The sequence below is a fragment of the Melopsittacus undulatus genome, chromosome 3, assembly GCF_012275295.1.
Source record: "Melopsittacus undulatus isolate bMelUnd1 chromosome 3, bMelUnd1.mat.Z, whole genome shotgun sequence".
Lineage (NCBI taxonomy): Eukaryota > Metazoa > Chordata > Aves > Psittaciformes > Psittaculidae > Melopsittacus > Melopsittacus undulatus.
The window spans coordinates 112,752,311-112,776,289 of NC_047529.1; the positions used below are offsets into that span (position 1 = coordinate 112,752,311).

The window sequence follows — 23,979 nt, forward strand, 5'->3', positions numbered from 1 at the left end:
CAACAGATGACTTGAGGTTATCTTGAACACCCACAAGAAACAGTTAACAAGAATACAAATTGTGTCCTTGTGTATGTATCTTTTGAAAATGGACTGGGAAAAAACCTGGCAACTTTTTACCTGTAGTGAATTCATGACTAGCTGGTGTTTTCTAACCACTGCTGTCAGAACTACATTGTTCAACATCATAGCAGATTGTAATGTATTTAAAATTGCTAGACAGTTGAGGTCTCCTGTTTTTCTAATGTGAAGTCTGTTAAAAAGGGAGTCCCACGTAGGTGTGCTCTGATACCTTTAGCAGAGGCATGAATTCTGACTACATCCAGCAGTAATTGTGCAACTTCATGGGATTCCGAGGGCTGCTTTAAAATAATACATTTAGGAAATAGTAATTGGTGATGTTGTTACACAGAAAGAAAAACTGTTAAAAGTCTTTAGGTGAGTTTGTTTCAACAGAATAACAGGCATATCAGTAGAGCAAGTGGATGCAACTCTGAAAACAATGATTTGGTGTATAAAAAAAGGAAGGAATTTTCAGTCACTGTTCTGTTTCCACACTGAAAACAAAATCTTCCATATTCTGAACAAGATATGTAGCAAAACTAAGTTTATATAGGATTGAAACAAGAATACATTTTATCTTTAAATGAAGATTTACTACAGAAGTTTTAATGTGACACACGAGACTTAAGGTTTCAAGTGGAGAGTGAGTTCCATATTTATTTTATACAGACAATTACATCATCAGTACTGAAATCATACAGGAAGAATTGTAGGTATTTTACAAGGTGCAAGCCAAAGGATTTTCTAAAATGTGACAACAATCATTTTTAAATGTTGTGTTTGGGTAAAATCCTTATAATTCAAAATGCTCACTAAATTAGCCCAGGTCTGGGAAAGCATGCACTTGGAAATAGTGCCTATATATTAGAGTAGCTAGATCATCTTTAAAAAGAAAAGAATTGAACGTGTAAATGTAAAAATGTAAAAATTAAATGTAAATGTTCTGTAACATGTGTGCATTATGTATGTTTTCTTTTTTCTTTTTGTTATAAATAGAAAAATCTCCTTTTAGCTCTCTGTAAATGTGAAGATTGGCTAATGAAGCCACCTGCAGATTTTTCTAGCAAAAAATGTTATCCAAAAGGTTAATCTTCTGAGAATGGGTACAGGGGCCATTTAATATTTCAATTTGCTGCATTTTGTCTTTGAGACTATTTTAAAACTGGGACTGGAGCTTATAATATTTTAAGCACTATTATGATATTAAATATTTCTCACTGAAGTAGGTACAGTACTGCACATAATTCAATGTCACAATGTCACTGTAGATTAAAAGGATGTTCTGGTAGAGGGTGCTTTATGAGATCTTAGTTTAAATATTTATGATTTTAAACATATCAAATCCAATTTTTTCCATTGTCATCTTTGAGAAATGTCAGTTTAGCATAGATAAATATATATATTATCCTTAAAGACAGAAATAGATGTGTTTTAGATGAGGCAATCAAAAGTGCATGAAGAGAGGGAGTATGAAGGAATAAAGTACTAATTTATGGCACAAATAATTCTTGGATCTCTAGTAAAGCCTAGGAATTTTTGCTTGTGGATCTCAGTTATAGTGACCAAAGTATTTTTTTGGTTTCTATAAGAAAGGAAAAGAAAAGCTTTTAGGCTCCGGGACACTCACATCTTCTCCAGTTTGTTATAGTACCATGTCCTCTTCTGTAGGAAACACCTTTCACTTGAGCACTCACTGTTGAAGCAGGTTTCTTCCCACACAGTCCAAAGAAGCCTCAAGGATTGTCCCACTGGTACCCACTGAAGCAGTGGCAAATAAAGTTCCTTTCCCCTGGTAGAAGGGGTGACAGCAGTAAGGTTGCATCTACTGCGTATAGGCACTTCTTGGGTTGTTTTGGAGGATTCATTTCAGACTGTGTTTATTTTTAGTCAGTTATTGTTTATTGATTGTGCTCAAAGTATCACTTCAAAACCATGATGCCTGCACTTTGATCTGAGGTTGAATTTTAACAGTATGGCTGACTACCACCAAAAGGTTTGAGCCAACTTCCTTCTTCTTATAATTTCTGATGCTTTTATGGTGCCTGTTTAGCAAGTTTAGAGCTTTCTGCTTTGAATATGTTATTGGAGAATTAAAAATGAAATAATAATTTTACAATATTTTTCCATTATTTCTGGACATTACTGTTTCTGGGCATTACCATTTCATAGAAAATTGAGTTTGTAGTTAAGTTAATCTGCAGTATGAATGCTTAGTAGTAGGTAAGTCTGTCTACGTAGAGAGCTTGTGTGAAATAGCAACAATTGTTGTAAGCTAATTCCTTAGATGACTCACTCTCAGGGAGCAATATGCAAAAAGCTTGAATGAAACAAAGCAAGATGCTCCCTTCCCAGTCTTTCATGTATCTTTGGAAAAGAAGCTGAGTATCTTGTTTGCTTTGTCATCTCCTCTGACCTTTGGAATTTACTCACACTTTATTCCGTCTTTGCTGTCTTGCCAGATGATGAATGTGAGTTGTGTCGTAATACTTTGGGAATATCTTGCCTTGACTCACTTGTTAAAATGTTATTTTTATTAATATGTTAGTGTTGTTTATATGGGAGTTAATGAACAAGAAACGGAACATTAAAGCACTTACTGTGATCACATAAGGGACAGTGCTGGAGCTGTTGTTTATGAAGATTTTACCTGTAAATTTTGCTTTAATTGCAAAACTAAATGTGTAGGACCAAAATTGGGGATGTATAGCTCTACAAGGGATTTTGACAAGAATAGGTGATGTTTCTCTTTTGTAGGGAAGATGATTGCCTTCTCTAAGTCTTAACACAGTCTCTTGGAGATCTGTTCAGCACCTTTTGTCTGAGCACCACTTCTTTCTTCTTATTAATTGCTTACAATGTGAGGTTTTTTCCAAGCTGTGTTGTTATGTTGCAATTTTTTTTTCACCTCTTAATGGCTAGATCCAGTATTATGTGGAAGTCTCTGTAGGAGAAGAAAATATGAAACCTTCCCAAAAACGTCTGATGAAACTAAACCTTTTGACATTATGGCTCCATATATTTCCCAGAACTTCCATCTCTATTAAACTCTGGATTGGAAGATTGGATGAGTTATATGGATGTATACTCTAACTCTTAAGTTTGAGCTTATATAAAAATGGCATAACATTAATCAGTAAATCCTAAGAAACACTTCAAAGTGCACAGTTTTGACAGTACAGTATATTGGTTTTCAATGTTTTCTTGTAAAGTGAATGTGACGAGGTAATGCTTAAAATGATAGCAAATATGTAAGCATGTAGGTATGTCTTCTTCTTTTCAATTATGTAAATCAGTAGCATTTGAGAACAATTTAACATTTTCCTGAGTGAGGTTCATAGTTTGGGAATCTGACTGTAGGGTTTGCATAAAGCTGCTCTTTTTTTTACTTCTGTAACACTTCTGTACATCTCTTGTAGTCTAACAGGTTTAGTCCCCACACTTGGAAAACATCACCTTTGCAGTGAGATTGCTCATGCAGAGCTGGCTGGCTTATCTATGGCAGTGAACAATGGAACTTGGTAGCCTGTTGTTCAGTTTAGTTTCTAGAGCTGATACTTGCTTTCCAATAATATTTTCTTAGACACATAGAACAGATTTTATAATGGCTAATCTCCAGCGTAGCCTCATAGATTATGCAAATGACAGCTAAATTATTACTTTGGGAATTTTGTATTGCATAGTAAAATTGAAGACACAAATTTAAAAGAAGAAAACAATATTTAAGCTGACACAAGATAACATAATTTGTTTGTTAAATGCACAGTAAGCATACATATAGCATGGACAGCAGAAAGATAGTTGTTTCTTGTGGCTCAGAAGGAGTTTTGTATGTGAAAAGCTACATGCTTTTCAGTATAATTCTATAAAATGATAAAGGAAACATGTTCTGTTACCTCTCTCATCAGTGTTAGGTGATGTGGCCTACTTCTAACTTTTTATAATAAAACTTGTTTCTGTGCAGCTGCATGTTAGAAATCTGATTAAAGAAACCAGTGTCTAGGGTGGCTCTTGTCTAATAACTTATTTTTTACAGATGGGATGTTCTTATTCTGAGGCTCTATTGCGTATCAAAACTGAACCTACTACTTGGAAAATTGTATTTGATAATTTATTTTTGCTACATCTTCAAACTTTTATTTATCATAGAGCAGTGGCTTCCTGCCCAGCACTAAATAAAAGCCTGTAGTAATCCTGACCTCTGAATAGCTTAAGGTTCAGCATTCTTTCCTCTTCTGTGTCACATTCTCTGTCCCCACCACTGCAGAGGATTTTGTTTTGTTAGATCTAATGAAGGGTGAATGGTTGATTGTTTGAAATGCCTCATTGGATCTTTCTGTTCAGAACTCCACCTTGCTAGAACTGAAGTCCAATGCTTAGTATTTTGTTAGGTGTCCTGGGTTTAGTTTAAACCACAACATTAAGGACTGTGTTTATGTAAGGCCAAACAGTATCAGCTGCACTTGAGGGTGAATTTGCATGAAGAGTATTTTGATGGAGATTCAAAATCTTACCTTTCTTTCTGTATTATCTTACATACTTCTTACGTGTCTATTATATACAGAAATGTACACTAGTGTGAATAGAGCATCACACCTGTTAAAAACTACATTATTTTAGTCCCCTCCTCAAGATTTTCAGTTGTTACAGAAGAATATGTGATCTGGGTATCCCCAAAAATAGCTTTTCTCTATTGCTTTACAAGAATGCATAAATTGTAAGCGACTTTAATATGAAAAATTTCATGATCTTTGGGAAAATTTTAACTGGTTTTCAGTGGGAAAATCTGGTTGAGTACTTAGAATAATTTAAAATTGGTCAGAATTTCAAACCTGCTGAAGCAGATGCAGTTTTGACATTTATTTTCATGAATTGTTTTCCCATTTGTTGTCAACCTGTTACACTGCAAGATCTTCACCAGGTTGTGTCAGTGCTTCTGAGCCTGTCCTTGCTCATAACAACTGAAGACAGCTCTATTTCTCCAGGACAATGAAGCACATAGTTTTCAGGATAAAACTTGCACAAGCTTGAAATGAAGCATTTGTGCTGCATGGTTCTTTAACAATGGAAGAAGCTAATTTTAAGAGAAATGATTCTTTAGTGTATACTGGTGTCAGCTTTTGCAATCACCTATCAACAGTGGCTAAGGACAAGAAATCACATGCCCATGAAAGACACAAGGAGGAGGAGAACAGAAAACAAAACCCAAAGTAAAAAAAAACCCAGTAATATGACTTGAGCTGGAAAATGGAAATAAAACTTAAAAGCTAGAGTTAAGTACTACAGCATGTAAGTATAGGTAGAGATGTATATTACTTCACTGTATACTAAACCTCCTGCAAGTCTAGACCGCAGATGAGTCAGGTGGTTCATTTTCCATCTTCAGCTGTTTTATGGCTTCACCCTAATCTGGGTGTCAAATATAATGAGACTGCACAGGTAGTGCCAGATAATCTGGCTAATCTGATTTTTGTTTTGGTAGGGTTAGTTTTCAGCTGGATCAGCTTCCTGATCCAACTTGCTGTGCAGTTGCATGGGAAATGTTGAAGTATGCCAGGAGAAAGGAAGAACAGGACTGCCCTGTTTTAAGAGCAGGCCATGATTAGCTCAAATTAAGTACAAATAAAGCTTTGAAACTCCGTCCTTAATTGTGGAAAATTCAGTAGGTAACAGATAATTTGGAGCTGAAATTTTTGGATGGGATGCAGTTTGTGCCATTATTTGTTATTCAGATGTGTGTTTACTGGTTTAATTATAAGTCTTTTATTAATGTTCTGCTGCTTTTTTAAAAAAAGGTAGATGAATTGAAACTCAGTATTTAGGCTTTTTTAATGTACTTTATCTCTGCACAAAAATCTCTTATGTACTTTTATCAGTGAGATACAAAATCTTTGATGGTAGCAGTATAATCCATGCTTACCTCATTTATTTGTTCATGGTATTTTGCCTACTTTTTCATTGTGGATCAGCAGTTTTCTTCCTCTCAGAATTATCTCAAATCCACAATCTTAGTTAGTATCATTATGATACTCTTCTTTCTGTAAGAGAGAAATAAGCTGGCCCACTTTTTCAGGTGTGTATATTTATGAGCTGTTACCTACTTGCTGTTGCTGAACTCTCGTGTCTCTTCTCCTCAGTAGCCTTTTCCTTAGTCCTTTTACTCTTTCCAGCAGTGAAGTAACCCACATACTGAAATATGTTCTTTCATGAGTTGATGCAGTTTAGCAACACAGTAGAAAACTGTACTGTTTTCTGCAAATATAATAAATTAACTAAAGGAGATGACCAGCAAGTAAGCACCAGCTTGCATGAACAGAGTGTGTGTCTTACAGGATGACGTGGCCGGGGAAGAGTAGGGGGAAGGATGAAGCTTTTCTCTTTGATGGTGCAGTGTTATTTATTCAGCTCACTAAATCAGACCACTGTGATTGTTGTTAATTCAGAACACTGTACTTGTAGTATATTGCAGTATTCTAGGTATTTCCTGTGTTGTCTTCTCCGAAAGATCAGGTATCTTACCCTTCTTATCTATTGTGATACAGTGGCACAAACCAATGAATATGTCTCCTAAATAACTATGCAATGTATTGTAGTTAATAATAATCCTAATTTACAGTTAGAAAACTACTTGAGAGGTTTCCAACCTCCCTTTTATGAAAAAATACATGTAAAGTTTTTCCTTAAAAAAAGCAAAACAAAATAAAATGTATTTAATTTACAGTATCCATAAGATATGCAAAACAAAGTGAACATTCTTTGGCTCTAAATATAGGAACGGGCTATAAAAGAGTTATAAAGTTCTACTTGGCACAACATTGGTAGCAAGTTTACAGCTGTACAGTTTCTCCTCCATTCATGGCAACATTCCTCTTGTCTGCATGGGACCAAAATTTCATGTATAGTAGTGAAGACCATCATGATCAGCTGTTCTCGCTTGTCTTACATGTGCCAGAGAATTTGACTTCAGTTTTAAATCTATGAGAACCCATGGCATTATGGTCAGAGAAATTTTACTTTGCCACTGGCTAAGTTACTGTGACTCAGGTGATGTTAGATAGGTGGCTGTGGGGTTGGCGTATAGCATTTTAGAAAGATGAATAATTTTTATTTAAAGACTTAAAGATGTTGATAATCAACTCTCCCTCCATATAGATCTTTCAGATAGCTAATTATGCAATTAAAATGAGCATGTTATTTCTAATATGAATTTTTCTAGTTCTGTCTGTTGCCTTTGAATTTTTTTATTACTTTGTTTCTAGATCAGAGACTATTTTAACTTTCTGGGGTTTTGCTGGTGCACTTTACCATTAATAATTTTATGTAGTTGTCAGATACTTAAGTAAGAATCTATGGTAATACAAAGCTCTTCTGTCATAGCTGATTCTGTTTACACTTCGCATCTGAAATTTAGCAAGGTAGCTTAACCTTCATTTATATAATATGTCCTTCATTTTTTTATTGATATACTCTTAAAGTTGAGGTATAATTTTTGATAAGTCTTTGTGTTATATCAGCAAAGGTTCCTATTCTGGCTGAATTTAAACTCTCATTAAAACGAACAAGAAAAATTACATTCAGGTTCCTTAACAAGTCTCACTACTCAGTTTTCTAACTTTTCAGAAAAGAAGTTAACTAACAGCTTTGGGTTTATGTTTCATAAAAGACAAACAAAAAAAACAACCAAAATTGAAAATGCAGTATTTGGTTTGTGGGTTTCGGGTTTTTTTCTATTACTTTTCAATTTCTCACTGCAAGAAGTAGGGGATATGTAAAACGAAAGAGATATCCTTACCTTCACCCACAAAATCCCCACTTTCCTAGAAGAAAAGGCAGAATGATTTTGGAATTTCATGCAAAGCTGAAAAATTTAACTTCCCCTTCCCCCCCCCCAGGAAAAAAAAAAAAGTCAGTACAGTCACTTTTTGACAAAATGTATTAATAATTTTTTCTTCGACTGGACAACATCCAGGAGGGAATGCATTGAGTAACCCAGTAGCTTTTTTCTTACTGTGATCTATTAGACGAGCAGCTGTTCATATAGTATTAGTAATAACAACTGATAATATCTGTTAGGAAAATTAATCCCAGACTGTGGAATAAGCCGAGTAAAGGAATTTGCTTACTTTTATTTGTTTATCTTTTACCAATTTGAGTGTTAATTTATAGTTTGAAATTTGGTGTAAGTGGAGTCACTTTGGAGACCTGGAGTAAGGAAAGAGTGTTCTGGAGACTGAAGCACACAGTATACACTGTACTTTTAACTATGTAATATTTAAGTAGGTGTCATAAGTCTTTTCTGTAAATGCCTGAGAGAAAATTCTCTTACCATAGTGTGATAACCTGCTGTGCATGTTGGGTTTTTGGTTTGGTTTTGTTGAGTTTTTGTGTGTTTTTTGTTTTGTTTTTTTTTAATTTTAATGGCATTCATAGCAAAAAGCATATACTGCAATGAATTAATATTTGGGCTTAACAACTGTTCTCTAAACAGAACAATGTTTACAGTTTTTATATCAGTTTTAACAGAAATCATGTTTTATGTTAAGTTCACTTCTTACAGATGCACTTCAGCATACTATGCATTGAATTTCTTTCCTCTAAAGTTCCCTGTGCTCTATTGGTTGCAAAATATTTTCAATTTAGAGGGAAAAATTTGAGTAATGGTGTTTTTAAAGAAAATATCAGACTGTGATAACCAAGGATGTGCTCAAGTGGCATGAATACTTCAGTTCCAGATGGGTCAGCTTTAGGGGTCAAGTTGTGAAGAGAAAGCCATCACACACACTTCATCAACACTGTGGAATGAGAGACCAGTGCATTTACTGAGCAATGGATTTCCAGTGAGCGTATAAACTAATTGGTGGATGAACATGCCCCAGGAGCAATGATTTTAAGGTCATAGCAGGCTCAGTGAATTGTGCTGACTTACACTGTGTCTCGCTGATAGCTGATCTTACCAATGAGCAGTTTAGAGGCATTCAAGCCTGAACTCTTTTCCATGTGCCTTGAATGGCATGTCAGCGGTCACTGTTTCTGACATCCTTTATATTTGTCCAGTCAGCTCTAAATCTTTAGGTTGGGCTTCAGCGTGCTCAGGAAAGAAAGGAGAGAAGCGATTATTTTCAGTCATTGAGTTCTGAAGATCTTAGTGTTAATTATGCCAAACACGGTTGGTTCATCAACAAACTAGAAATGTTAAAGAAAGAAGAGAGAGGGAACTGATATTTTCAGTGATCAAAAGTATCCCAGTTATAACTTTCTTTTTCTTAGCTTTTACTTTTACTTCTTCTGGTTAATTTCAGACTATCTTTGAAAACATTAGTTGAGTAAATACTGATTTTTATATAACATGGCAAGTTCACAAACTGAAAAATTGCTCTGATATTACTTAAGCTGTCCACTATTTAAGAAATTAAATAGTGAACATCTCAGTCATATATCTGTGCCCTGCTAGTGGTGCATTGCTTCTCATGTGAAACATTTTCTTTTGTTTTGGATAAATGTTTACTCATTCTTTGTCTACTGTGAGTACAAACCAGAACCATGCAGAGGTCCTTTTAAATTTGCAATCAATTAAGGAATGCTACAGTAGCGCTAATTCCCTTTTTTGGAGGGGAGAGGAAAAGCTAATTTGGTTTATGATTGTTAAGCCTTTGCTGAGGCTGTTTTCTTTAATCTTAACAGCAATTAAGTAGTTTAAAACAAACTTTGTCAATATTTTTTTTTATAAAATTCAGTGGAAAGTCTATTCAGCATCATCTTCGAACATGGATGTGTGTTCAGTGCTCCTTGTAATGTAAAGAAAAAGAGTTAACGTGCTTTTGGCCTGAACATTTAATATCTAATAATGATGATATTAATATTAATTATTTTTTAACCTGAACTTTCAGGAGTGTTCAAGTACAATCATTAAATTCTAAGTATTTGTGTATACACTTATGCATATATATGTGTGTGTATGAATTAGTGTGTACAAATATGTGATTCCTTGAGAATGGGGACTGAAAATAACAGGGTATTGTATTATTAATTTTTAAAACAAACTATTCATCTTCTGTAGTGTGTGAATACATGTGAATCTTCTTCATCTAGGAAGTGATTAGCAGTAAGGTATTCATCATAATTATTTTTAAGACTGAAAAAATTGGCTTCATCATTTGATGTGAATAGTATAATTTGTATAAGGGAAATGGCTTGCTCTGACCTTCCTATACAACCTTTGTTTTCTGCCCTCCTTTTAGATAGTAAGTAGGTGATCACAGACATTCCTACTAGTATGAGTTAGAACAAGATCAAAAATTTGCAAAACTGATGTTCTTGTCATTTACTGAAATATCTGTATGCAAATTTGTTCCCACCTCTGTGCACCTGTATACCTGTATAGAGCTTCATGCTGTTGGATGGAATTCCCAATTTACAGGATCCAAGTTTGGTTCAAAAACTTACAGGACCTTTTAAAGTAGATGTTACAGTTGTTTAGCAAATGTAGAATTCAAGGTCTCCTTCTCAGATTAACAGGAAACAATCAGAGTTAGAATCAAATATGGAATTAGTTTATATCCTTGCTACGTGTATTAAAAGAAGCAATATTGTAATTAAAATGCAGATAAACATTGTGGAAATCTCACATAACTGTAATAGGATGTCCTCATCATACGATTTCACTTCATTATACTCTATTATTTTATCCTCTTCTGTGTCTCTGCAGCTGCTTTGTTGGGGTATATCAACATTCAATTACAAAAATTAAGTAATCAAAATAAATTTCTTTTATATTTTCTACAAATGACATTTGAACAAAGTACTGTTTCTGAACAGAACCAGAGCACAATTACTTCAGTAACTCAAAAGAAAAAAACACATATTTTGACTCTTATGATAGTTCTCTGGTGTTTTGAGAACATGTTAAAATATTAGTGCTTATGCATCATCCTGAATCTATTAAGAACATGTAATGTTAGTTGGCGAACCCAGGAGAGCTATGGCTTACAACCTCCTTACTCGTAACTATTCAGCAAAGTAATAGCATAAATGTCCTTATTTGACAAAATGGAAGTGTTTTTCTATATGCTGTTATATATTATGTGCCTTTTTGACTTTTGGGATTGTAGTCCTACTGACTCTCTTGGTGTGAAACAAAACCATCATCTGTGTGGTGTATGACTTTTCTCTGTAGTGATGATGAGGAAGGTGGATCTACTTTTCAAATCTTTGTGGGATCACTGAACACCACAATATCTGTTATCAGAAATGAGGAAGAACAGTGCTAAAAGAGTAATAAAAGCAGTGCAAGTATTAATACTGCATGAATGAAAACCCATGTCAAGATTACAAACTGGACACAGGCTGTAGGGTTTAACAACCGAGTCAATAACAAATTTATCAAGTGTAGGGTAAATACAGAAATAATGTGCAAAAAGATGTTTTTATGATCATGTGCCAGCTGACATAGGGGAGAATAAGTCAATGACAAAGGAGGACTTTGAAGATGGAGATAGTTCAGAGTTTGCTAGTAGAGTAAGAGAGCAAGAGTAGTGATAGTGTTTGTTTGTGGTTTGAGAAACTCTGATACTTAACTCTGAGCGTCCCTTTACTTGGCTCTTTCCTCCTCTCACTATCTCTTTCCATTTAAGTATTTTTCTCTTTCTTTGCCCACAGTTGCCAGTACTTAGATCACTAACTCCTGTGTGTATTTAAAATATATGGCTTTTTTCTCTCACTATGTTCTTTCCTTTAAACAGTTGGTGTTTGTTTATTTTTGCTGATTGTCATTTGAAATACCTCAGTGTCAGTTTACAAAGGCTTCTGTGTTACTTCACTGGGTACAGTGTGAGAACAGATGTGTTCACGGTGTTTGCAGTAGTGAACAGCATCCCGCAGTGAACATGTGCTGCTGTTTTGGAAGGTGCTATATGTGTAGTCACAGAAAATACTACAGCAAGTAAATGGATGACATCTCAGAGTGTGAGAGGTATCTATGTATGCAGTTCAGGGTATATTGGCAAAAAGGATAAGGTATTAGAAATGTTTTTGTCTTCATGTCATGAACTTAAAATGTTAGAATTAAGATAAATCCTTAAATTTTCTTATTAAGAACTCTTCTGTGCAAAAATGTTAATAGAATTGAGACAGTATTTATTGAAAGGTAAAGACTGACGTAAGACAGAATTGTATAGAGTGTTCTTTTAAATGTCAAAAAGAGAACTGGAAATAATTCATAAAAATTTATTCTGTGTTCTACAAATGTGTTTTTCTGTGTTACCTTGTTCTTAGCAAATCTTCTCACTCAGTGCTATGTCCCATGTTATATAATCTTTCATTTTATCTTTTCATTCTATCATGGCACAGCATACCTAGCTAATCCATCAGAAATCCCTTTCCTTATCAGTCACTCAAGAATGATTATACTGTACAGTATGACAGCATTAGACATCACTTACCTTCCTAAACTACAGATTACTTGAGAGAAAAGTATTTTTGTGTGTGTGTGTTTGAGGATGTCTTGACTTCATGGCGACTTCATCCTTTGTTTTCCTTTTTTTCTGCTTTTTCCAAAATGATTGAAGATGATGCATCAAAAGTTTCACAAAGATACTTTTATTGTACATATCATTACATTTTATTTGTAGTTGTACCTCTCTGTATTATCGTTTTGCAAACTTGTGGATATTCATGTCTTCCTCCACTTTTTGTTCAGTGTAGTAATTTAACAACATAGTGATGATTTTCTGTTGTTTAAGCTAATTTCCGGTGTCATAGACAATGATAACACTTTCAGATGTATCAAAGAGCAGAGACCTTGTGCACCCTGACAGCCTACTTCAGTGGGTTTTTTGATACAGTAGATCACAGCTGCCTCTTTGGAAGTGTTGTAATATATTGTGTCATGTTTTGCTGTGGAGCTGTTAACAGATATTTGACGTTAGATATTCTAGGATTCTCAACTGATGATGTACCACATGGTAGAGGAATATTTGCTATTATACTATAATATATAATATATATATTTTATATTCCTTGTTAAGCCAGATGAGAATTTCAGTATTATGCCTTCAATGTCATGGTGGATTCAGGACTGATTATCATGAGTATTTAGGGAATTTGCATAATTTTGTCATAAAAAAGACTAGTGCACTCTGTCATGATGGTTGATGCTTCTTATCAGGAACACTGAAAGTATAATTTTACAGAATTCAGTAAATTTGATGTATATTTTGGATGGCTTTGTCAACATTGTGTGATAGTATCAAATAATAAGGGATGAGTAGGGATGCCCCTTGTGTTGTTAGAAGTTTGTGTTTTTTCCAGAAGAAAATATAACAAACATTAGGCAACCATTAAACACCACATACTTGACTGGTGAGGAATAGGTTTTACCTGCAAATGTAATTAATCATTTCTTTTTAAGAAATACCCCTTCAAAATGAAAAACACTGCCAAGGACAGTGCAGAAATGTATTTAAGCCATGTATAGAAAGAAAATTGAAGTCCATTATAATTTTATGTTAATTTAATTTAAAGAGGGAAATAAAGTAAAAATTAAGGATTATTGCTATACAAACGTCACTTCATTGCACTAAGTGTTGCAAAGATTATTTTACTGATACTGGCACAATGGGGAAGACCATGGATGTGCTGGTGTCTGTACTTGTGAAATTTACGTTCTGTAGGGTATTGTATTCAGGCTGCAAGTCTCTATTATTAAGTTCTGTTATTAGTTAGTTTTATCCAAAGGATTTTATTGGGTTTGCATAGTGCTTTTTGTGTGGACCCTTACTAATATGTCTGCACTACTTTTGCTTCCTCTTGATTTTCTTGGTGCTGAAAATCTCCCAAGTCTTTTATTAACAGAATGTTTATATAGAATCATAGAACAGTCTGGGTAGGAGAGGACCTTCAAAGGTCATGTAGTCAAACCCCTCTGCAATAAGGGGCTCAGAGCCCCCTCCAACCTGACCTTGAATGTTCCCAGGGATTTACCATCTACCACCTCTCTGGGCAACTTGTTTCAGTGTTTCAACACCCTCAGTGTAAAAAATTCTTCCTAATATGTAGTCTAAATGTATCCTCTTTCAGTCTAAAACCACTACACCTTGTACTAGTGCAGCAGGCCCTGCTAAAATGTCTGCCCCATCTTTCTTATTAGACCCCTTTCAGTACTGAAAGATCTCAGTAAGGTCTCCCTGGAGCCTTTTCCAGGATGAAAATCCCCAGCTCTCTCAGCCTTTCCTCACAGGAGAGGTGTTCCAGCTTTCTGATCATTTTTTGTGACCTCCTCTGGACCTGCTCCAACAGGTCCATGTCTTTCCTATACTGAGGACCCCAGAGATGGATGCACACAACTCAGGTGGGGTCTCACCAGAGTAGATGGGGAAAAATCACCTCCCTTGGCCAGATATTAATAATGGTAATAATTAAAATTATAAATATTTCTGTTTGTGATTTTACTTTTTGATTGGTGTTTTTTGGGGTTTTTTTTGTTTGGTTGTTTTTTTTCCCTGATGCTGAAACCCAGTATGACAATATTCATCACATAGAAATATTTTGCTCTGAACTCTGGATGGGAAACTAAGGAAGCATAAAGCCCAATGTTGCTATGTAACCACTGAGTTACATCAGTGATGTTCTTGTCTTCCTAATCTAAAAAACTAATTTGTTTTCCCACAAAACAAGGATGGTATAGAGCTTTTTATATGTTTTGTTTTGTTTTCCCTTTATTCTGCTGTTTTGTTAATGAAAATAAAGAAGTCGGTAATCTGGCCCTAGAATTCATTATTTATATTTGCAAGTCATCAGATCTTGTTTTAGTCTCTTGTTTTTTCATAGCTGTGAGCCATTCTGGCATGCCTTTAGGTTTATGACATCCTGCTGTGTAAGGATGTTTCAGCTGTGGTTTCTGGATACCTTTTCATAAGGTTCCTTTTTTTTTTTTTTATAATATGCTAAATTATATCATGAGCTATTAAGACAGGTTATGCATTTGTTAGTTTGAAAACATCTCTAATTATTTTACTGTGCTAAAGTATTACTGCATATATGCTTCGGGCATGATTTCTTTGCTAACAGCCTATTATGCATTCATAGGAGGAACAATACCAATTCATATCATTGGAAATATTTAATTTGGCAAATAGAGTATTTGTATTATTCATACATTGTTTAGAGTAAATATATCTATGAAAGCAAACAGAGGATTGAATATACTGTATGTTCATATTCAGTAAATCTTTTGTTTTACTTCCATGAAAGCCCAAATTGGGTACAAATAGAAAATCTGTAGTAGCTTTAAAGTAAAATAAAATTGGTTTTGATTTAGTTCAAGTCAACCATCTCATTTAAAATTAGCCCAGAGGTCTAGTAAAAATGCTAGTAATCTAAACATAATAATGCACATTGCCCAATTGCTTCTGTATATGATATAGGTTCAGTGCTGTAATGCTTTGACAGCCCATTACTGAATGTAATGAACAGCTATTTTTAAACAGAAGAAATTCAAGTTGACAGCTTGGCAATGAAATTCAGCTAGTGGCATAATTTTTGTCATCTTCAGTATAGAGAGTGGATTTCAGTTTAGTTTAAAGAAATTTGTGTCATGGACTTTATGGAGCAAGCATTTTTTTGCTTCAGTTTACTTAGATATTCTTTGAAGGGCTTGAACTAAAGCTGCGTTTTGTCAAATACTGAAACCTGCACTCCTGTCAGGGTAGCAGACGCTCTGTGAGAAGTCAGTGATTAATGGAACAGGTTGAAATCTTAAGGAAGAGAATGTACTAGAACTGAATTTATAAACGCAAACTCACTCTTTTAGCTTTTGGTTTAGTAAATGAAAACTGTAGCTCTGTAAGCCCTTCAAGAGGGATTTAAGTATGAGTCAATAGGAAACTAAGAGAAGGGACAGAGAAAGTAGCTGTCAAATTGCACGTATTTTGTGGTAGAAATCTATAAATTCAGGCCAGGCTCCCATCTATCATTTTCCTTATCTCAGTTGCCTACTGCATTGGGTAGTGAATAAGATTCTGATTTCTTTCTGTATGTGGGAAGTGTTTGCTCAGGGCTTTCTTCAACAGCTCGTGGTAACAGGATATGTTGGGTTTGCATGGCAGTGTTTTGGTAGCAGGGAGGAGTGGGAGGGTGGGGGTTACAAGGGAGGCTTCTGTGAGGAGCTGCTAGAAGCTTCCACCATGTCCAATAGAGCTGGCTCCAAGACAGACCCACAACTGGGCAAGGCTGAGCCCATGAGTGATGGTGGTAGCACCTCTGGGATAACATATTTAAGAAGGCAGGGGGGAACTTCGCAAGAGCAACTGCAGCCAGAGAGAGGAGTAAGAATACGGGAGAGAAACACCTCTGCAGACATCTTTCCCAAGCACCGTACAGATTTCTGTTTTGGAGCTGTATTTCTGTTCCATGTTCTGTAAGTGCACTGATGTACACTGCAGATTTTAGGGAAAAAAGATCTGACCCTGGATAAAGTGCTTTGAATCATACTTGTGTGATATACATAACTCTGATTCCAATCAGTTCTAAAAGTCACCACCCAGTGTCTTGCTTCCTGTCCAAAATTACTGCAGTAAAAAGACCTAAGTTTTCTGTTGCTACATTAAGTGAAGTGGATCTTCTAAGTAACTTCTTTTTCTGCTGCCTTCCATCTCACTTTCAACTGTTAAATCTATCTCTGTTTCCAGTAATCTCTGGCACCAATTTGTATGCCTTGTTAACACTTTTCTTTCTGCATTCCATGTTGCATCCAATCCCTCTGGAATAATCCCTTTCTTAAATCTCTCCTTATTCTGAAACAATTCTTGCTACATGCTATGACCCTTGCTTTTTCCCATTTTTCTGTCTGGGCCTGCCTCTGTATTCTGGAGAACACATACTGTATTTTCATGTTTGTGTCTGCTATTTTTTATGTTATTTGGGTTTAAGAGGCTTGTTTGTAGAAGTGGTGTGACTGTGTCTTGTTAGGATGATCTCTTATCTCTCTGATACACCTGATTCAAGTCCTTCAATGCTTTAGCAAGTGGTGGCAAGTTCTCTGGTGCAAGTGGATAGCTTCTATTAATGCCAAAGTTTCCTTGACCAAATTCGGGCTTGGAAATGCTATTCATGGATTATTATGCTTACTTATTTTTGTGAATTATCATTCCAAATCTGCTGGCTCCTTTCAGAATGAATGGGGTATACCCAGTCTTTTCTTAAAGAGTATGGGGTAAAGCAGTAATAATCAATATCCAGAGTTCCTAATGATACCAAGACACCATACAACTCCTTCAATTAAGTTATTTCAGAAAGGTGCTGGTTTGGGGTATTTTTTTCATACACAATTTTGCCTGCCAATCTTACAGTGCTTTCATTCTGCTATGACAAACCTGCAGAAGACCATTCCTTTGTTGAACGTTACTTTCCATGGGAACCCCCTCATGGTATGTTGGAAAAGAATGCTGAGGAATGCTTGGTGAGAAGGGGCCTGTGACACAGCCAGAAAGCTCATTCTGCATAGCTACTGTTTATCAGTTCCCACAGGGTCCGGAAAGAAAGGGCAGACTGTTACAGAGCTATATAATAATTAAGGTGGCATGTGGGGATGATTTAATAGGATTGTCATTTTAATTTATCCTTCTGTGAAATGCCCATTAACCACCAGCTTGTCTGTTTTCCCTTTTTTCTTTTTTTTTAATAGAAATTTGTTTTGAAATGTTTTGAATTATGTGAAATTCAAGGAAGCCCAGATATTAATGTCTCATTTATTTCTGTGTGCAGGTTGGCTGACCCAAAGAAATTATTACGTAGAAATGATGACAAGACAAAACAAATGTCATAGTGTTCCTCCTTTGACTCTGTTTTAAGCACTAGAGCTCATACTCATTTTTCTTTTAAATATTTGGAGATCTCTCTGACCCCATAATACAATGAAATCCCCATGTTAGTGCTTGGAAAAAAAAAAGTGAAGGCCATATTTCCAATGTATCTCCCTGCGGTTCTCTGTGGGTTAGGTTTCTACATCATGTGGAGTACTATAGTGTATACTAATTGGCACCCTTGTTGATAACCTCAGTTGAAAGAGCAAGGATTAAGAACCAAATTGCAACCTCCCTTAAGAAAATCTTTAAAAAGAATAGTTAACTGCATTTGTCTTCTGCATTTGTCTGAGGTTCTCAGGGGAATGAAACATATATTCCTCCCTTTTGCATTCAAAGACATGAATATACAGTGTTTAGTGAGGAATGTATAGAACAGGCTACCTGGGAATGAAACTACTTTATCTCTGAGAGGTTCATAAGTGCAGAAGTATTTCAGTATATGGCAGAATATGTGGTTCACTGAACCTCATTCTTCAAATGATCCTTTATTTCATCAGTTTAAATGACAGTGTATGGGAGATAGTTCTACATATATGTTATCCTGCTGAACTCTTCACTGGAGAACTCTAGAGGTTTTGTTTTTTGTCTGGAGAGTTACAGCTTATTTAGGGTTTAGAGGTCACCCAGTGAAACCTCTTACGCACTGTGGCTCCTAGTGTAGTAGAATTCTTAAGTATGCCCTTAAAGTAAACTACATTAACAGTTTCTTAAGGTTTTGTTAGTATGATTTAAACAAGGATATCTTTCTTTCAAAGCAACCAAAGACTGACCAAGATTGAGGAATGGATGACGATCAATGAATCAAAGTATTCTGACCACATTTTAGTTCTGCATGCTCATCTGAGACAATGCGTAATAACACCATGTGCTTGGAAAAGCTTTTGATCAGAGGAACTTAGCCAGTGAATCCTGTACTCCTTGACAGGTACTACCTTGATTGAGTGGCCTAGCTCTTCCCCCTCCACCCTTCCATGCCAAGCACCGATGTGTTTATAGAGTCCATCTCAGGTGTGAATGGCTCAGTAGTAATTTACTCTCTTGGTGTGTGAAGGGAAGAATCTAAAGCAAATGACAAGTGAATAAAGAATCAGAAACAAAAGCTACTACATTAGGTAGGTTGGTTGCATAATATCACCAAAGCTATCAAATGTGCAAACTCATTTTTGGAATTTATTCCCTCTTCCTTGTGAACTCTGCCTTTCTAAGTAGACCCTGTGCTGTTACTCTTCAAAACTAATACTCTGGTTATGTCTGCTCCTGTGAAACAACTTCTTAATCATTCTTTTCAGCATCTGCTATAATCATAGCACAAATCCCTATTATGATGGGCACATAACTCACTTTCTGTCTCTCTCTAAAGAGCAAATAGCAGCACTACTAAATAGCTCAACAAACAGTTTTGCTGGAGAAGGACTGTTATCCTTTACACTATACTTGTACCAATCTACCACAGGGTAACTTTACTGCTTTCATTTGGCCTTGCTAGTTTTGTAGACCTCTTGTGTTTGTTAGTCTGCAAAAGTAAAAGTGTCTGCATTCTGTTAAGAAAGTTATTAAAAAACCTATGGCTGATTGTAGTTATCCGGAACAGTGTCATATTCTGAAGCAAATATTATCAATACAGGGAAGTCCTCATTCACAAAATGTGTGTAGCAACAATGGAGTTTTGCCCTAAGGAGCACATACAGACATTCATTTGGCCTGGTGTAGTTCAGTTCTTTACTGCTTTCCATTTTGTTACTAATTCTGTTATTAATTTTGTTATTTATTTTTTATTCATGAATATCAACACTAAGGAAACTATTTTTAAAGCAGTTTGTATGTCCTGATACAACATGAACTTCTGAAGAAGATGTTTTTTTAGTTACCCTGACTTGATACGTATATTTTAATTATACCCCTGAAAAAAGGAATATGTCACTACCAGGTTTGGTTTTTCCTCATGTTTTCATCTCTGCATAAGTTAGACATGTTTCTTAAATGATCTTAACTTGATAAAACCACTAACTTAGAGCTGCTGATAAACCCATCAGGTTTCAAACTCAAAGCACAAAGTAAAATTCTCATTCTGGTCAGACTACCTGAAAGCAAGAGTGAGCACTATCAAATCTCTGCTTACTTCCATGTCCTGCAGAAACATGGTCACTGAAGAAAAAGGAGAATTGCCCTGTTTAGCTGGAGGCCAGCCTCACAGGTTTGCCTGTGCTGCAGAATCAGTGCAGAAAGGATGGTATCTTGTCCTCAACACAGGTGTTCTCTTGATGTACACACATATTTAAAGCTTACTGCCATTTCCTCACATTACCTTTTCCTCCCTGCCACTGGCTGAGTTACCAGTGCACCAAATCCCTTTTTAGTAAGAAATTACAGCTTATGAAGTAGATTTCAGTTGAGCTTTCCAGTAACCCTTCTGTCATTCATTAATATTGATGGGAGGGTGGAAGGGCTGGGGTGTCACTCTGACGAGTGTTCTTTCTTATTTTTGGCATCATAACATACTTATTTTTAAAACTGTGAAAGTATGTATGTATTTTAAGTGCATATTGCAAGTATGGATAGAAAGCCTTTTGTTTTGGTGGAAGTGGAAGTATGCTGGATGCTTTGGCCAGTCTGACTGACCATATCTTATGAAATGGTTCGCATTACTGTTGCTTGACCAATTTTTTTCTCTTGAATGCTTTCCCCTCCATGCAGAAAGAGGGTCTGGTTAATGCCTAATTATAAAATGTTTAAATCATGCTCAGAAGAGCAGTGTTTATGTTACCATCTGTAATGGCTCTTTGTGCTTTCTTAACTATAGGTTCATTGGAAAATGCAAAAATTGAGACAATTATTTATCTACATTTTGAGCAATACCATGAAGTGAAACTTTAGAAACTGTTTTGTAGTTGTCTTTTATACTGTTTTGTGGAGGTTGAATATTCATGTATGTTTGTTGCACTGATTATATTTTTGTTGCTAAGTAGTTTGCCATGGCCTGAAGTCTGTTGATAGTTTGCTTTGTTTCAAAAGATTTTCTATTAAGATGGTTATACAGTTCATGCCTTTAAGTTTCAAGTTTCTTTCTGTTAGGATGTGGTGGTTTCACCGAGTGATTACAACAGTATTCTTTGTCTTAATGCATAGTGTTCAATTAAAGCAAAATACTTAAACCAACATGTTTTGAATGTTACAATGCAAAAATTTCCCTGAATGGCTTCTGAGCAGAATCCAAACAGCATTTTAAAAAGGTCACACTGAAAAAATAACATCCAAACCAGTAACAGCCTGCTTTCCACCATCCCCAGTGTTTAATCAGCAGTCTTTTTAGCTGATAAAGTCTTGAGTGATTTTTTTCCCCCCCCTACTTAAGGCCATTCTGGATACACTCACTAAGTGGACCTAACAGTACTAGTATATTTTATGTTAGCAAGTCATGATAGAAAAGTGCTTGAAGTTCAGGGGGCATTTGTCTCCTTTCTCACAAATTCATTTAAGTACTAGTCTTGCCATAGCTTTAACTGGGGCAGACAACCATACAAATGACTTGAGATAAAATGAAAATAATGGACTGAGCTGGATGCCGGGGGTGGTAGTTACACTGCATGCACATCAATAAGCATTGAGTGTTATTCTATGCTAATGTAAGCCTGATGGATCAGCTTTCGCTTTTAGCCTAGAGGACCATTAAGCACTAGAAGCTGGGTCAAACTGATATAGTAAGGCAGACATACCCTAACGGTTGGCAACAGTAGTTAAGAAGCAGTAATTTGCTATGTATGAGACTAATGTTGTTTAAAATCTTCATGGTCAGAACAAAGATCAGAGAAGGGATAATACATCTTTGTTTAATGTTTTTTGGTAAATTTGATTCATTTTGGGAAAAAACACTAAGATGCAAACATGAATAAGGCATTGATCAGTTCTTTTGGAAACAGTTAATATATAATTGTATGTTACAGAACAGCAAAGCATTGGATATGATTTTCAAAAATGTAAGGAAATTCTCATAGGATAATATTGCATAATTAAAATAGATGATGGATTATTTGATTTAAAATTAAATACAATTTAATTGCTCCTAAATTTTCTTTATAGCCCTGAAAATATTAAAATATAACTCAAATTGATTGAGTTATAAAAATATGCTGAAGGTAAATTGGAAGAAACATGACTATTTATGTAGATCTGATTCTAAAGAGAATTTTGTCCTTGACATCACCAGATAATGATAATAGTGTTATCTTTATTCTGTTTTGCTTATCCCTAGGCATTGTTGCCTCAGATACCGATACTGCTTAAGAAACTGGCCAGGTTTAGCTGAACATACATCTACATTTAGAAGTTTTTTGTTTACCATCTGTTTTAAAAATGTTTTTATTAATATTATTTTTTCAGATTTTCTTGCATGTGTAGAGCTGCTGCGTGCAGGGCTTTTGATAACCAAAATCACACTGGCAATGCTGATGAATATTAACAAAAATCAATATAATGTGTTAAACAGGGTATATGACTGTTCAGTTTCAAAGGCATACTAGGAAACTACCCTATAGTTAGTTTAGGCTTTGATCTTTTTGCCTCACTGGTGTAGCCTCACCCACCCTCAGCTTAGCTTCGTTGAGGCCTATTCACATGTTATGTGGTCTGGGCCACGGTTTGTGGTGCGTATTGTGTTTAGTCTACCTTCTGTTGGGATTTTTTTCCTCCTTGCTCGTACAGCACAGCTTGGTGAGGAAAGGTGAAGTGGTCCATTTTAGTAACACCCTCTGTAAATTTAGGAGACTCCTTTTGCTTGTCAGGAAATAGGGAGACCTCTTATATGACAGAGATACCGTAATATTGCCTTCTCCACTGGGTAACTCAGATGATGGCTAAAGAAATATGTGAGTTGAAGACTGGGGAATCTGTAATGCATGTGAATAAGAAGACAAGGCTTCAGATTATGTCCCTGGCAGGGGGGTTGGAACTAGATGATCTTGAGGTCCTTTCCAATCCTAACTATTCTATGATTCTGTGATTATCCAGCCTTCAAATCATCTTCATGCTATCTGTGTAATACAGAAATAATAGTTGTTTCCTATCTTGGATCTAGAAATAAAAATTTCTCTATTTCATCAATTAGAACATTCACAAAACTTGTAAGAGATGATTTAAGGTATAGAGACATAAGCAGTGTGTAAGCAAGGCTAATTTGTTTTCTTTTCCACATATTTGAGGACTACTTATGTTGGGTTTTTCCAAAGCCAACAGTGTTGGCTGTAAGCATATCTTGAGTAATATGTCCTTTGGACCGTTAGCCTTTCCTTTAGCAATTTCTTTTTTTTCTCTAGTTTTTACTTATCATTATTAAATTTAACAGCTTTTTTTCCCCCATCATGATGCTTTTGTGTGTATGAATTATTTTTGGTTGTGTCATAAACTTGTTTGAAATTCAGCACATATTGAAAAGAAAAACCTCAACCAGCAATATTTCTTTTGCCCCAGGCAAAATTTGTGTTTGGAGGTTTTTTCCTTCAGTGTCTGGCTAGCCTTGATGTTTTATGTAGAGGCACTGTTAGAAGTTGGTTTGGTATCGCATAATCTTATTGATTGAAATATGTTTACTTTCCTGGCAATGAAAGTAGGAATTTATCATTTAACTTTCACTTAATTAGAAGAATATGTGTGAAAAATGAGTTATAAAACATCGATTCACTGAATACAGAACATAAAAGGGCAATCGGTTTGGGTTTTTTTCTGTTTTGGGGCATTAAAAGAAAAGTGCTGTATTGAGATAGATGCCTATTAATCGCTGCTCTCTTCTTGTAGCAGGAGTGGTACCCTTGTTCTGTGTGTAAAAAAGTGAGATTAAGTCATGACAGAATGGAAGTAAAATTCCAGAAATTATCAATGTTGACAAAAATTTAAGGAGAAAAAAAAAAGACCCAACAGACCCCAAATTTCAGATTTCTTGTTATTTCTAGGGCATTAAGAAAGGGGGAAAAATAGTAAATACTGAAGAATTCAGCATGTCTGTGATACTGCAGAATCTATGGATTTTTCTTGTGGTTGATCTATTGTCAATGGAAAAATTTCAGTCATT

The 23,979-nt window shown here is 35.5% G+C and overlaps 1 protein-coding gene across 1 annotated transcript in view; it reads left to right on the forward strand.

Moving 5' to 3' along the window:
* The window catches only part of CAMKMT (calmodulin-lysine N-methyltransferase), a 206,118-nt gene that overhangs the window by 41,875 nt on the left and 140,264 nt on the right, over positions 1 to 23,979 (forward strand). The gene's annotated exons all lie outside the window — the stretch shown is intronic.